This window comes from Cyprinus carpio, chromosome A5, assembly GCF_018340385.1.
Source record: "Cyprinus carpio isolate SPL01 chromosome A5, ASM1834038v1, whole genome shotgun sequence".
Lineage (NCBI taxonomy): Eukaryota > Metazoa > Chordata > Actinopteri > Cypriniformes > Cyprinidae > Cyprinus > Cyprinus carpio.
Window position 1 is genome coordinate 6,662,521 of NC_056576.1, and position 15,133 is coordinate 6,677,653.

A 15,133-nucleotide genomic window follows, 5' to 3' on the forward strand; every position below is an offset into this window, starting at 1 on the left:
TAATCATTTGGTTGACTTAAACTTTTATTAAAATGAGAGTCCGAGGGATGATTTCAAAATCTGATTATTACGGTGTAGAGCATTTTATGATTTGGAGGCCCTAGGGAAAAAAATATATATGAATGGGGCCCTATACATTTGCAGACATTTACCTAGATCAACTTTGAGGTTCCTTTTTTGTTGTGATGCTTGCCGTTGCTCAGTGGTGCCTGATAGCTGTGTGCATGTTATAATGGCTTTCTTTCATGTTGTAGACCACAAAATAGCAATTTATTTACAGTTGAAATACAGGTTTTAACAAAAGCAAAATAAATAATAAAATGATACACCCCACAATTGAGCCTTTAAACCTTTTTTTTTTTTTAAGAAAAGGGATAAGTCCCTTTTAAATATTGTGGCCAGCCTAAGGCACACCTGTGCAATAATCATGCTGTCTAATCAGCATCTTGATATGCCACACCTGTGAGGTGGATGGATTATTTCGGCATAGGAAAAGAAATAGGCCTTTTGTGTACAGTCGTGGCCAAAAGTTTTGAGAAATACAAAAAAAATAGAAATTTTAAAAACATAGAAAAAGTCTTAGATCTTTGAGTTCAGCTCATGAAAAATGGGGGCAAAAACAAAAGTGTTGTGTTTATAATTTTGTTCAGTGTATTAACTACAAATTAAAAAAAAAAAACTAAAAAAAAGGAAATTATACTGTACATTTACACACTTACAGTAAGTATTACTTCAACCAAAAAGTAATAGTGTATGCTTGGGTCCTTCTTATAAATGAGTAAGCCGCATTTAAAACAAATTGTGATGATATTACTTCGCCGAGGTCGAAGTGCTCGGCACAGTAATTCGCAGCAGCACTTTGGCGCGCCGAGGTTGAAGTGCTGCGAAGTGCTCTTCCCTCATACATTAGAGTTATAATTTTTTATCCGCTTAGAAAATCACCATGTTTTATTTTGTGTCACCATACTTACTCGTGTAACTACTTATGTAACCGTTTTTAAATAGGGAAAACATGGAAGTGTTTGGTGGCTTCTAAATTCATGTTTGGATCCTTAGGAATGAATGGTGCCAATAAAGGCCCTGATATACTTCAAACGAAATCGAAGAACAAACTGATATAATGTTATTTCGAACAAAATCAGGCCGAAAAGAAGTTTGTTTTGAGTTAGTTTCGGCAGTTCGAAACAGCTGACCAAAGCGAACTTTCTGGGGGAGTTCGTTTGGCTCCTAAACACCTTTGAGCTTCCATTGGTCCGGGGCGATTACGCAATCGGTGGGTGTGTTCTGAAACTCCACCTTCTTTGACGTGCGATTTTATTTTTCCTGGTTCGTTTCTCATTCAACGGAGGTCAGGCAAGAGAGATCAATATCTCTGTCCTAGTCACTAGCAACATAAATACAATGTGTCGAATAGCTGAGCTGGCACAGATATATCCACACCTGTACGATCGCTTGCGGACATACTTAAAGATTCAGAGAAAGCATTTAATTCCTAGAAAGAAATTGCAACAAAGCTTGGTGTTGATGACCCAGAGTTATGCAAAAAGCAATGCAGAGAAACTTCCGAGACAAGTTTTCCAAAACCATTAAAAGAATGAAAGGAAAGAGTAAAGATATAAGGTAGCAAGTACCAAATACATGTGTTTCAAATAAATGGTACACCATACTGCTGCTGCTGCTGTTGTTCTTTCAATAAGCGAATTTAAAGGGTATACAATAAATGAAATGCCAAACGAACATACAATAATAAACCTTTGTTTTTATCAAAAGTAAATCATGACACCACATAAAATATAAAACAGGCTCCCTGTTCTGGCCAATTATATTTGAATGGGCCAGAACAGAACAAGAGGACCAACTAGCAGATTGATCAGACCGGGGAACCATATTTGAATGGGCCAGAACAGGGAGCCTGCATCCATTCCCAGAAAATGGAGGAGACGGGGAGAAACCGAGCAGGCAATGCATAGTCATGCTCAAAGCAAACAAATGCACATCTGCTCATCCAAACCTCTGCATTAGAAGCTCAACCCTTTAGGGTGTAGTGTCCTTGGTCTACAGTATGTCCAAAAGAAACAACATGTCTCGCCAGGCTGCACAGGGGTGAGAAAGTAGTCCTCCTTGGTGATTCAGGTACGAGACTACAGTATGTTGTCTGTCACGACACAAAAGAGACAAGATTCAATTGCGGTACAATCAATGCTTTATTGAGAGTCTCAACAGACAAATGGTAGGTCCAGAGAGATTGTGTCCGGCTCGGTTGAAAGGTAGTGCAGGAATGCAATGGGCAACCTCACTGAAGATGACGGCGCAGGAATTCCAACCTGGAGACGAGAGATCAGGAACCAGGAGAAACACCGGCCAGACAGGACAACTGACACTAGGAACTGAGAAGCAAGACAGGGTTAGCTCTCCTTAAGTAGAGCCTAATAATGAGCCGCAGCTGACACTGATCAGCTCTCAGCAGCCGCACAGAGACACACCCACTCACGCACACATAACACGCACGGATGAGTCAGTGAACCCAACAACCTTGACAGTTGTCTGTCCTGACTAGTATGTGATAACCCTCAAATAGGGTGAGAACTGTTTGAGTGCAAGAACCACTGCCAGCATCTCCAAACAATCAAGCCCAACTGCATCCCAGGGGATGCTGCTGCCAAAAAACACAAAAACCTTTATCACAAACCAATAAGAATCAGAATCAGAATCAGAAAGAGCTTTATTGCCAAGTATGCTTGCGCATACAAGGAATTTGTTTTAGTGACATAAGCTTCCAGTACACAAAAGACAACAACACACAGTCAAAAAAATAAAAAATAAAAACCCTTTGCAGATAAATAAGTGTATAAACAATTGTGCTATAAATGATAATGGAATTGGATTGAGTAAGATGCAGGGATGTACTAGGATGAAGGGGTAACAAATAAATATAAGGATATTGCACATTTTTATTGTATAAGTGGGGAACATTTAACTGTTCATGAGGTAGATTGCCTGGGGGAATAAACTGTTCTTGTGCCTGACTGTCCTGGTATTTGCGGCTCTGAAGCGCCGGCCAGATGGCAAGAGTTCAAAGATGGGGTAACTTGGGTGTGAGGTATCCAGAGTGATTTTCTGAGCCCTTTTCCTCACTCTGGATGTATACAGTTCTTGAAGGGTGGACAGGGGAGTACCAATAATCCTTTCAGCAGTCCGAACCGTTCTCTGTAGTCTTCTGATGTCTGATTTTGTAGCTGAACCAAACCACACAGTTATTGAAGTGCACAGGACAGACTCAATGACGGCTGAGTAGAACTGTTTCAGCAGCTCCTGTGGCAGGTTAAAATTTCCTCAGCTGGCGAAGGAAGTACAGCCTTTGTTGGGCCATTTTAACAATGGAGTCAATGTGATTGTCCCACTTCAGGTCCTGAGAGATGGTGGTTCCCAGGAATCTGAATGACTCCACTGCAGCCACAGTGCTGTTCATGATGGTGAGTGGGGGGAGTGCAGGGGGGTTTCTTCTGAAGTCCACGCTGATTTTGAGGATGAGGCCCGTGTTCAGCTCCAGGTTGTTAAGACTGCACCAGACAGCCAGCTGCTCAACCTCTTGTCTGTAAGCAGACTCGTCACCGTCCTGGATTAGACCGATGAGTGTGGTGTCGTCTGCAAACTTCAGGAGGCTTGACAAAGGGGTCTTTTGAGGTGCAGTCGTTGGTGTACAGCGAGAAGAGCAGGGGGGAGAGAACACATCCCTGAGGGGCACCAGTGTTGGTGGAGCAGCTGTTGGACATGAATTTCCCCAGTCTCACTAGCTGTTGCCTATCTGTCAGAAAGCTGGTGATCCACTGACAGATAGAACTAGGAACAGAGAGCTGGGTCAGTTTGGTCTGGAGGACTGTTGGGATGATGGTGTTGAAAGCCGAACTGAAGTCCACAAACAGGATCCTCACATAAGTCCCTGTTTTGTCCAGATGTTGCAGGATGAAGTGCAATCCCATGTTGATTGCATCATCCACAGACCTGTTTGCTCGGTAAGCAAACTGCAGGGGGTCCAGTAAGGGTCCAGTGATGTCCTTCAGATAAGCCAGAACCAGTTTTTCAAACGACTTCATGACGACAGATGTTAGAGCCACAGGTCTGTAGTCGTTAAGTCCTGTTATCTTGGGTTTCTTTGGAATGGGGATGATGGAGGAGCGTTTGAAGCAGGACGGCACTTCACACAACTCCAGAGATCTGTTGAAGATCTGTGAAAAGATGGGGGCCAGCTGGTCAGCACAGGTTTTCAAACAGGCTGGTGTAACGCCATCTGGGCCTGGTGCTTTTCTTCTTTTGTTCTTCCTGAAGACCTGGCGCACATCATCTTCACAGATTTGAAGAGCAGGAGGTGTGGAGAGGGGGATTGCAGGAGGTGTTAACGGTTGTGTAGAGAGATGGTCAGAATGGGTGTTGGGGGTTTCAAATCTACAATAAAACTCATTCAGGTCATTAACAAGTCGTTGATTAGCCTCAGTGCAGGAGGATGGTGTCTTGTAATTAGTGATGGCTCTCAGTCCACTCCACACTGAAGTTGAGTCGTTGGAAGTAAACTGGTCTTCCAACTTTTTAGCGTAGGTCTTTTTAGCCGCTCTAATCTCTTTGTTCAGTGTGTTCCTGGCCTGATTGTACAAGACTCTGTCCCCATTTCTGTAGGCATCCTCTTTGGCCTGACGAAGATGTCTGAGTTTTGCTGTAAACCATGGCTTATCATTGTTGAATGTTAAATAAGTCCTGGTAGGAATGCATATATCCTCACAAAAACTAATATATGATGTTACGGTCTCTGTGAGTTCGTCCAGATTGGTGGTAGCAGCTTCAAAAACACTCCAATCAGTGAGGTCAAAACAGGCTTGTAAATCCTGCTCTGTTTCGTTGGTCCATCTCTTTACAGTCTTTACTACAGGTTTAGCAGATTTAAGTTTCTGCCTGTAGGTTGGTATAAGATGAACCAGACAGTGATCAGACAGTCCCAAAGCTGCTCGTGGAACAGAGTGATATGCATCCTTTATTGTGGTGTAACAGTGATCCAATATATTACTGTCTCTGGTGGGACATGTAACATGCTGTCTGTATTTTGGCAGTTCACGGGAGAGATTGGCTTTATTAAAGTCCCCAAGAATGATTAAAACAGAGTCCGGGTGTTGTTGTTCTGTCTCTGTAATCTGGTCAGCGAGTTTCTGTAAAGCCAGACTTACGTGCGCTTGCGGAGGGATATAAACACTCACCAGAATGAACGAGTGAAACTCCCGCGGCGAATAGAACGGCTTGCAGTTAATGAAGAGTGTTTCGAGATCTGAGCAGCACATCTTCTTTAACAAAGTTACATCTGTACACCACCGTTCATTGATGTAAAAGCATGTCCCGCCGCCGCGCGATTTCCCCGTTGATTCTGCGTCGCGATCCGCTCTGAACAGCTGAAAGCCCGGCAGATGGAGCGCACTGTCCGGTATGGCGTCATTGAGCCAGGTTTCCGTGAAACACAGAGCAGCAGAGTGTGAGAAATCCTTATTTGTCCGAGAGAGCAGAAGGATTTCGTCCGTTTTGTTGGGTAGAGAGCGGAGATTTGCCAGATGGATGCTAGGCAACGGCGTTCGAAATCCGCGCTTCCTGAGTCTAACGAGCGCACCAGCTCGCTTCCCCCGTTTGCGCGTCCTGAAGCGTTTGATCAGCGCCGCTGCTCCGCCGACAACAACGTTCAGTAAAACGTCAGAATAATTGAAATCCGGTAAAAGATCTTGTGGTGTGTTCTGCCGAATGTTCAGCAGTTCTTCCCTGGTGAAAACTGATCGTGTTTGTTAAACAAAAAACAGGAAAAACGAACAAAAACAGTACATGCAACAAAACCCATCAACCTGCCACAAAAACCAACAACCAGTAACATAGCAAGCCCAACTGCATCCCAGGGGATGCTGCTGCCATAAGACCCATCAACCTGTGGCATAAACCTATGTGGAGGAATGTCCTGTTCTGAACTAGATCAGACAAGTTTGTAATGACTGAACAAGTGTGGGAGACTGACGTGCCTGCATCAAGCAAGAATCCAAGTTCCAGCCTAGAAAAGTAATTTGCTGACTAGCAGCAACACACTCTTATGAAGGTTTACACACAATCCTAGGCTCTTCAATGATCAAGTACGAAATCTCAATGAGTTACTGCTTAACGCACTGTGACTGAGCTATCAGCCAATCATCCTGATAATTTAAAATACAGACTCCCTGGAGCCACAACGGGGCCAGAGACGCATCCATTCACTTTGCGTTTGAGGAGTCAGAGATAGTCCAAACGGAAGAACACAGTATTGGCTAGATTTGTTCCAAATGAAACCCTGAGTAACTTCCTGTGCCTTTTAACAATCTAGATGTAGAGGTACGAATCCTTAGATCGATGGTCAAGAAACAATCTCCGGTTCAGATCAAGTCAAGTCAAGTCTGCTTTATTGTCAATTCTTCCACATGTACAGTACATACATACAGAGAATTGAAATTGTGTTTCTCTCAGACCCTTGGTGCATACAGATAACACTATCAGTAGAACATTAAATACAGATAATAAAATATAAAGTACAGCTATACAAATATACAAATAGGTAATGTAAAAAGAAAATAAGCAAAGCAGCACAAGGCACATGGCAGATAGAGTGCAAGCAGGTGAAGTAAACAGTGCAGATATAATAATTGTAGTGCAAAAGAGCTTATTCAGACTGATTAAAGTTTCAAAAATCCCAGAAAGCAGTTCTTTATTTAAACTGACAGAAGAGGTAGTTGAATGAGGTAACTCAGATGAGGTTAACAGAGTTCAGTGGTGCATGGGGAAAAAAAGGGACTTAAAAAAGAGGTTGGAGTTGTGTGACAGTGTGGAGTCGCAAGTCAGCAGAGTGAAGAGGAGGGGGCTCAGCACACATCTTTGGGGGGCCCCAGTATTCAGTGTGATGGTACTGGATGTGTAACTGCCAACCCGTACTGCCTGTGGTCTTCCAGTAAGAAAGTCCAGTTGCACAGCGAAGTGTTGAGCCCCAGCTGGACCAGTTTGTTAATGAGCTGTTGAGGGATGATTGTGTTGAATGAACTGAAGTCTATGAACAGCATTCTGACGTATGAGTCTTTTTTCTCTAGATGTGTGAGTGCTGAGTGGAGGGTAGTGGCGATGGCATCATTGGTCGAGCGGTTGGACCAAAATGCAAACTGGAAGGGGTCCGGGGGGGGGGGCAGACTTGATGTAGTGCATGACTAGCCATTCAAAGCACTTCATAAGAAGATAGAGAGAAGATGGAATTCTATGTCAGTATCTTGAATTTGCTTACTCCAAGCACAAGATTTAGGTGATGCAAGTCCAAATCGAACGCAAAACAGGGTAACGCTAAAAGTGACAGCATGTCTTCCAAAATGTGTGGTCACGGTAGAAGCTGGATGGTGTAAACATACGACAGACTACTCTTCCCGCATGGGGCCCCGAGACATCTGAGTTGAGGGAAAAACCTCTAAAACAGGAAACAGATCACTCAATTAGGCAAGCCAGTGGCAACCAGAGAAATGGGAACTTAGATGCCAACATAGACCCTGCACCCTTAGCCTTAGCCTAGGGGTATCTTCTCAATTACCAAAAATTAAGTCACTGAGAATGGTTAAAATCAGTCTGAAATGCAACAAGTGGTGGAACAGATGACAGAGAGGCGAACACACTTAGAAGTTGCCCACATTCACACAAAAGTTCCAGCTCAATGCAACAGCGGAGCGGACAAGAACAGAGTAATTAGTCATGCAAATCACTGCTTGGTGGCACGAAGCACCAAACATTTATATTGCACAATGTATGCTGCAGCACATAAGCACCGTGTCAATCACATGAAGTAAGGCTGACCATGGTTAGCATTAAAATAGCTTGCCAAAATAAAACTGCACTTGCACGTAAACTAATTCACACAGTGGTTCCATGCCTTTCCAGATGGGCTGACAAGAATAGAGTAATTAGTCATGCAAAATAGTTTTGGTAGCATGAATTGCCAAAAACCATGTTGCACGACAAATGTGTGTTACAAAACTCCTCAGAGCCAGCTCAAAGCAGCAACGGAGCTGAAAGAATAATAATAATTAGTTGTGCAGCAGGGGCATGTCTATATGGTGGCCAGGGGTGGCACTGGCCCCCACTGAAATCTTGTTGGCTACCCCAGGTGCCCTCCCTACCAGATGTCTTGCGACTGGCTTGTTTTTATAAAATTTCTGACTGCATCAGTGGCAGATCCTGTCATGGGCAATAAGGAAGCCTCTTCAGTTGGCTTTCTTTTCTTCTACATACTTTCTATAAGGTTATTGTGAGCGCAACAAGCCGACTCACTAGCTTAGGACTTCAAAGTTCTTTTGTACTCAACACAAAACATCAGTGAATAAAAGTCTTGAATCCAAAGTTCTTCGTTTGACTGTTTTAATAAATCTTAAAACATAAAAAACTTAGGATATTTACTTTTCTTATAAATTAACTGTGCAGTTTTGCATAGGTCAAAAGACTGTGTTGCTCCAAAGTCCAGTGGCTTCTGAATGTTTCGCAGGGTTCTATTTCTTTCATACTTAATCTAACAGCCAATCAAATTACCTTATGCTACATCACTTACTAACTGTTTACATTCCAATTTTTATGTTTCATTTGCAACACAGGTTTTTTCTCAGATTTTACAAAATAAACTCAAAATATTATTACTTCCATAGAAATGGCTTCAACATATCCCGGTCCCTAATTGACTAGGCCGTAACATATCAATTACCAACTTAAATTTAAACTGAAGTCATTTACACTCTTACATTTAAAACTTTCTAAATTCCTTTTAGCAAGAACCTTCTTCTCTTCAAGTATTTAAAGGTAAACATTAACTGGTAAGTATTAACAACTAAATATTTTTCACAGACTATTCAACTGATAGTTTCTATTCTATTCAAGTCTTTCTCTTCTATCTTCAGTCTTCTCCCTGCAACAAACAAAGTTAATTATGGGTCTTTGAATGATGCTGGTCTTTGTCTGAACTTCAGCACTTCTGACAATGCCTTTGGAGTCGGGCATCACTCTCTTAATTCTGCCTAACACCCAGGAGTTTCTTGGCAGGAATGAATCTGCGACAAGGACAACATCTCCAACCTTGAAACTTCTCTTTAAGCCGAGCCATTTTTGTCGTTCTTGCAGAAGTGGTAGGTATTCGTGAGTCCATCTTCGCCAGAACAGATCCGCCATATATTGTATTTGTCTCCAGCGCCTGCGGGCGTAGACATCATCCTTAGTGAACACACCAGGTGGAAAACTAGGCTGTGTTTTCAATGCGAGCAGATGGTTCGGCGTCAGCGGTTCGAGGTCATTGGGGTGATCTGTGTTCGTGCTTAAACTTCACACATTGATGATGCTCTCAACTTCACATAAGAGTGTGTAGTCCTTCATCTTCTAAGAGCTGTTGCTTCACAACAGAGCTCAGAACTTTTCTCACTGTACGAATTTGACGCTCCCAGATACCGCCGTGGTGAGATGCAGCAGGCGGGTTAAAAATCCATTGCACACCCTTTCTCATCATGACTTCATTGATACGAGACTGATCCAGCTCTGCCAATGCCTCACGCAGCTCTCGTTCAGCACCGACAAAGTTGGTGCCATTGTCGGAACAAATAATTGACACTTGACCTCTTCTGGCTTAAAAACGCCATATGGCATTAATACATGAATCAGTGTCAAGAGAATGGGCTACTTCTATATGCACTGCCCTGACAGTTAAACATGTGAAGAGCACTCCATAACGCTTAACCTTTGCACGTCCTCTTCTGACCTCGAAAGGTCCAAAATAGTCTACACCTGTGTTGGTGAAGGGTGGTTTGTCAGGGAGCAGACGGTCTTGAGGCAGATCCGCCATTTTCTGCTCTCCTGCCTTGGCATGCAGTCTTCTGCAGAGGTTACACTCTGAAATCACTTTTCTTGCTGCTGCATTGGCTCTTGGTATCCAATACCGTTGTCGCAATATGGCTAAGACGTGGTTCCTACCTCCATGTCCACACTCTTGATGAATGTGGTGGAGAATGAGGTGAGCTATTCTGTGCTGTTTATGCAGAATGGCAGGATGCTTGGCCTCCTCAGGCATCGCCGATCTGTTCAAACGTCCTCCTACTCTCAACACATCCTCTTGCAAGTATGGATCCAGCTTAAAGATAGAACTGCTCTTTTTCACACGGGAGCCTGCCGGCTGCAAAGCTTGAATCTCCTCCATGTAAGTTTGTCTCTGACTGTATTTAAACCAGTTCAATTTCAGCTCTGGACAGACCTTCCACGTTAAGTATTCTTTTTTCCAGGTTTTTCTTGTACATCACCATTTGCTGTTCAACTATAGATCTGCGTTTCTCTGGATCATTCTCATTCTGCTGTATGTTTTACTCAAACTCTTTTCTCTTCTCACTCAGGTGCTGCAACATCCTTCTCAATTGCAAAATCCAGGCTGCTGCCTTTTTTAGCTTATGCCAACTGGAGTAATACTCAAAGAGCTGATTCAGTGGATCTGTGCACTCGTTTGAGTTTGTGCATGACACTGCAGCAGATGTCTTCACCTCAACATCATCTTCCGTCAGGTACGGCCACTGTTCAGGTTGTTTCGGCCATTCAACTTCTTTTCGCAGGAAACTAGGCCCCTGAAACCAGCTCTTACTTTCCATGAAGCTCTGGATCTTCAAACCTCTGGAAGCCTGATCTGCTGGATTTTGTGAGGTGTTGACATACTTCCACTGAGAAGATGTAGTCACTTCACTAATGAAAGAGACACGGTTGGCTACAAAAACGTCTTGAAACGAAGGGCATCGTTTTTAATGTACTTTAGTACTGTTGTACTATCCGTCCAAAAGACCGACTCCATCAGGGGAACTTCAAGTTCTTTTTTCAACATCCGATTGATCTTGACTGCAACCATTGCTGCTGTCAACTCCATTCTCGGAATCGTGATCTGTTTGAGTGGAGCGACTCTGGACTTTCCCATCAAGAATGATACATGTTTCTCACCCCGGTCATTTGTCATTAAGAGATACGACACAACGCCATATCCATCTTGACTAGCGTCTGAGAAATTGTGTATTTGAGCAGCATTTGTGCGCCCAAATTCAGGGGGTTTAAAACATCTGTTCAGACGGAGTTCTGAAAGCTTGTCCAAGTCTGTCAGCCACTTCATCCATGTCCGACATTCCTTTTCATGGATCTCTTCGTCCCAACCTTTCTTCTCTTGGCAGAGATCTCTTAAAATGAGCTTGATGGGTAATAGGAGTGGTGCCAAAAAACCCATTGGGTCATACACCGAACTGACTACAGATAAAATGCCCCGTCTTGTGCATGGCTTGTCCGGCAGATGTATTTTGAACCTGAAGCTGTCAGAACTTGTACACCACTGCATGCCTAACGCCCGTTCCACTGGTAACTCCTCATGCTCCAAAACGAGATCTTTGACTTCAGCTGCTCGTTCGTGGTCAGGAATGGAGCCCAGCAGGGCTCTGCTGTTGCTGACCCACTTGGTTAAATGAAAACCACCACTGGCGCACAACGTCATCAGCTCTCTCACAAGAGCAATGGCTTTATCTTCTGTGGCTACTGACTTCAAACAGTCGTCCACATAGAAGTTCTTGAGGACTGTCTGTGTGGCTTCTAGTGTACTCTTTGATGCTGCATCCTCCGCTGTTCTTCTTAATGCATATGACGCACAACTAGGAGATGATGTAGCACCAAACAAATGCACGCACATTCTGTACTCTTCAGCTTCCACATTCAGATTACCACCTGGCCACCAGAGAAAGCGTAGCATATCCGCATCCGTGTCTGGAATCTGCACCTGGTAAAACATGGACTCTATATCTGCCATCATGGCTACAGGCTCCTGTCTGAATCTCAACAAAACTCCGATGAGGGTGTTAGTTAAGTCAGGCCCTTGCAACAACTGGTCATTTAGAGACACACCTTGGTAAGTTGCCGCACAGTCAAAGACGACTCTGAGTTTCCTCTTTTTTGGATGGTAAAACCCCGTGGTGTGGAATGAACCATACTCTTCCATCACTGCGAATCAAACTGTTCTTCTGGAATCCTTACTGCATAGCCTTTTTCCAGTATGTTTTCCATAAAAGCCTTGTACTCTTGAAAGAAATCTGTATTCCTACTGAACTTCCTCTTCAAATAGTTAAGCCTCTGTTCAGCAATACCACGGTTGCATGGCATCTTCACCTTGTTATCCTTCAAAGGCAACTTAATGCAGAAGTGACCATCCACGAGCTGAGCTGATGTTGTCACCGTATGCATGAACTGTTTGTCATGTTGCGACTGTTCTCGTCTGTCGTCACATCTTCTTTCTGGAAAATCTGTCTTTCTGCCCCGCATATTCAACTTCTTCGCCAATTCTTCAGTGCAGAAAGTCGCTGTACTTCCTTTATCCAAGAAAGCATAGGTCTTAATTATCTTTGTGTCTTTCTTGTGTTTTATCTTCACAGGTACGATGGGAAGAATACACTCACTGTTCCCGGCCCCAGTATGGTCACCTTTTTTGCACCCTGCAGACACGAGAGCGCTTGTGACTTCACTCGTGCTTTGTGACGTGTTGTCTGCACTGTTGTTCTTTGATGAAGCATCTTCCTTAACAACATGCAAGATAGCTGGGTGTTTGAATGAACAATCTGTACAAGAGGCCCTTTTTTACAGTCCTTGGACATATGACCTGCCGTCAGACACCCAAAACAAAGTCCTTTCGTTTTCAGGAACTGAATTCTTTCTTTCAGAGGCTGTTCTCGAATCTTGTTGCACGCATTCAGTGCATGGTTCTTCTGGCAGTAAAGACAGGGACTTTGAAAAACACTTGCTGACTTGGCTGCAAAAGGTTTCTTCTCAGGTTGGCTTTTACTGACATTATTTTCGGTAGCAGACACACTCACAGCAAAGCTGTTTCTTTTTAGACTCACTTTTTCTAATGCTTGGTTGCTTTTTTAAACTGTTCCGATTACTTGAAGTGGAGTCCAGGATATCTCCAAACAGCGGGTCATTGGCAACCTTTGCTTGTCGGTACACATATTCCACTAAATCAGGAAACCTGGCTCTTTTTCTTGTTCTTTCTTGAATGTCATAAGCATAACTTCTCCATCTTTCTTTCAGTTTGAATGGAAGTTTGGATAAAATGGACTTCATGTTGGTAGGATTGTTCATTTCGTCCATGTAGTCCACATCATTTATTGTGTTACAACATCCAACCAAGAACAAAGCTAAAGCATTCAATCCTTTTCTATCTTCCGGCCTTATCTGAGGCCATTCCATAGCCTTCTTGATATAAGCTGTAGCGATGGTCATTTCATCTCCATAGTGACGATCAAGCAGTTCTCTGGCTTCTTTATAAGCTCTGTCAGGTTTCATGTGCTCACAGCTCCGAATGAGATCAAGTGGCTCTCCACTCGTGAACTGTTCGAGGTAGTACAGCCGGTCCTGATGACTGTCTGTTTTACTGTCGATAGCATGCTCGAATGCCCTTATGAAAGATCTGTAAGTCAGAGGATCTCCTGTTAACGTGGATATGTCTCTTTGAGGGAGTTGAGACAAACTCTGTTGTTTAATGAGCATCTCAGTGACTTCGTTTTGATGCTGTAACACTTCGTGCAGGCTATCTGTAGAAAAATCAGTGTGATCATGATGATTAAGATGTGGCGTACTGCTGACAGCATCAAACCTTGACGATGACTTTTTTCTATCTGAAGCACCAACTTGAGTGGCTGGCTTTGGATTGAATGTAAGGGATGTCTTACCAGCTCCACGATGCACATAACCGTCTACACTGTGTTTTTCTTGTCTACACATCAGGGGTTCAAATCTGGGTCCTGAAGGTAGCTTTGATAAATCACATTTAAATTCATGAACATCTTCAAATTCTTCGTACACCTTCAGTTTGGCGTCTGAAGCAGCAAGCTCAGTTTCAAGCTGCAATTGCTCTTTTCTAATTCTCAAGCGAATTTCTTCCTGTTCTATTGCTTCTCTCTTTTTCATTGCTGCAGCTCTTGCCAACTGTGCTTCACGTTCAGCTTTAATTCTCAGCATTGCAGAAGTAGTACTGGAAGTTTGGCTTACCACGGAGTTAGCTTTGGATACACTATCATGTGGCCTAATATCCTCTTCCTCATCTTTTAGAACATCTGCAATCCATTTGTTTGTGTCTTCTATAAACCGCTGAAATTCCGAAAATCTGTTCTCATAAGCATCTTGATCCACTTTCTTCTCATCTTCATCTATTAACCCACACAACTCTTCATTAATCCGTTCATACTGTCTTAAGCATCTTTCCAACCGTAGCAATTCTTCATCTTTAATGAAATTAACATTGTGTTCATTTTCCTTCAATTTGGCTAAATCATTCTTCTGTTTGGTTATTTGTGCCAACTTTCCCTTGCGTTCTCCTTTCAGCCTGTGTATTTTCTCCTCTACAGCCTTTTCTGTGGGCTTTGGCGCCCTCTTTTGGTCAACACACGCAGCTGCGCTTTCATCTGCCATGTCATGTCACTTTAAAATCTTCACACAAAACTGTCACAATTCTTAATATTGTCCACAGCTTCCAATCTTCTTATAAACACTCGTTTAAAAGAGTCACTGATGTGCAGGATTTATTTATGCCAAGCTCTATGACTTTCAGGATGAAATATCCAGTGAATACTGTCACTTTTAGACGATGGCTAATAGAGTCGTGAAGAAAATATCAGACCTGTTCCAGGGAATGTCTCATTCAGCCGACGACTCACTCTCTAGGTAGGCTACCTCTGGCTTCCTTTCTGTATTATTTTACTGCAACGTCGTTTTCGTCCGTATTGGTCTGTTGTATTTGTTAGCAGCCGCTAGCAGGTTTCCCTCAGATCCGCCTGGTCAATTAGCTCGCCGTCATCAAGAGTGTCTTTTTCTTTAGCGATCTTCTCACGCGGCTCGTCTTTCGGCTTCGTCGAACAATCTTCCGAATTTGCTCGATATTTTGACTATGTCGAGCAGTCTTTTGACTTTGGATGTGAGCGCAACAAGCCGACTCACTAGCTTAGGACTTCAAAGTTCTTTTTGTACTCAACACAAAACGTCAGTGAATAAAAGTCTTGAATCCAAAGTTCTTCGT